Raw genomic sequence first — 1819 nt, forward strand, 5'->3', positions numbered from 1 at the left:
TCACTGGATTGTGATGATATCATTTTCATAAACGTAAAGAGTGAGGCCTGAGGGTGGCTGTTGCTGTTGGTTGTCCCAAGTATACATTGTCAATGCAAGATACACGGAGGCAAACGCCAAGCCTTGAGGTCAAACTACTTGCATGATGCAGTGAAATAAAAGAGAGGTCTGTGGGACAGCCCCCAATCCCAGCTACGTCAACCCCCTCCCCAGAAGATTGCACTACAGAAGATAGCACAGAAGATCCAGCGGGGGGGAGAGGGGTGGGTGTCCTCAGACCATGCTGGAGCAAACTAAGAGGGAAAGAGAGAGAGAGAGAGAGAGAGAGACAGTGTGTGCACAGCATCCTGACCCACCAAATCTTGAGACCAACATTCCTGTGCAGAGCAACTGATGCACAGAGAGGACCATAGGCCCAGCTCCACCACAAGACACAACGTCTCCTCACTGACCCACAGCACTACAGGGGACAGCACTGGAGACACAGTGTAGGAACTGCTCCTGGTCTGATACCCCCCATCACCACCACTACTGGGGCAAAACATGAAGGGAATGCGACAGAGCAGCAAGGGGAATAAAGCAACAAAGTCCAGAGGAATCCCAAAAATAGACTCTGGAATCGGTGGGCAGGGATTGGCACCTCACCAGACCCGATTGGAAAACATTCACAAAAATCAGCAGACAGACATGAGACTATTTATAGGCTTTTTTCTTCTTCTCATGTCCATCCATCTAAGATAGGCAGGAAAACAACCCCAAGGAGAAAGCAATGGGGCCTGTGCCTCCGGGGGGGACAAGGGAGAGGAGGAGGTGGGGGAACAGGTGGGGGGAACCAACAGACCCAGGGAGAAGGGAACAATAAGATATCAAAAAGTGATGGCAAGGAGGGCATAGAATGCCTGGTGGGGGTTTGAACAAGTGCAGTAGCCAAGAGGAATTACTGAGAGCCAAATGAAGGTCAAACATAATAGTGGGACAGGAGGAAAGTAAAAGGAAATAGAGGGATGAACCAGAAGGCAAATGATACTTATAGAGGTATAAATATAAACATGTACAAATGTAAATATATTAATATATAACAATAGGAATATAAATCTATGTACATATACTTAAATGTTAAGTATTAAGGTAGCAGACGGACATTGGGTCTCTACTCAACTACTTCTTCAATGCAAGAACACTTTGTTCTAATAACCTGGCATTCTGTGATGCTCACCTTCCCAACATGATCACTGAAGACAAAATGGGTGCATAAGACAATGTGGTGGAGAAAGCTGAGGGTGCCTGACTATTAAAAGATATAGCATCTGGGGTCTTAAAGTCTTGAAGATAAACAAGCAGCCATCTTGCCAGGAAGCAACAAAGCCCACATGGAAGAAGGACACCAGGCTGTGTGAAGTGTCAACAGGATCAGGTACCAGGCATCAGAAGACCCAAACAAACAATTATATCGATGGGAACAATGAAGTTGGAGTGGAGATCCAAAGCTCATCTATAGACAATTGGACATCCCCTCACAGAAGGGTCACAAGAAGGAACGAATCAGCCAAGGTACAGCATAGCACCAATGAAACACACAACATTCCTCTAGTTCTTTAGTGCTTTCTTCCCCCCACTATCATGACCCCAGGTCTATCTTACAAATCTGTCTGGACCAGAGCATGTACACTGGTACAGAAAAGAGCTGTCGACACACAGTATCCAGGATGGATAAACCACACAGGAACAGTAATGGGAGTCCTGATACCCTGAGGGTAGGGGGAAGGTGAGGGGAGAAGGAGTTCAGAAATAGGGCACTGATGTCAGTGATTGGTGTTTA

The sequence above is a fragment of the Echinops telfairi genome, unplaced genomic scaffold, assembly GCF_000313985.2.
Source record: "Echinops telfairi isolate 266 unplaced genomic scaffold, ASM31398v2 ScPeMD7_9;HRSCAF=40, whole genome shotgun sequence".
Classification (NCBI taxonomy): Eukaryota; Metazoa; Chordata; class Mammalia; order Afrosoricida; family Tenrecidae; genus Echinops; species Echinops telfairi.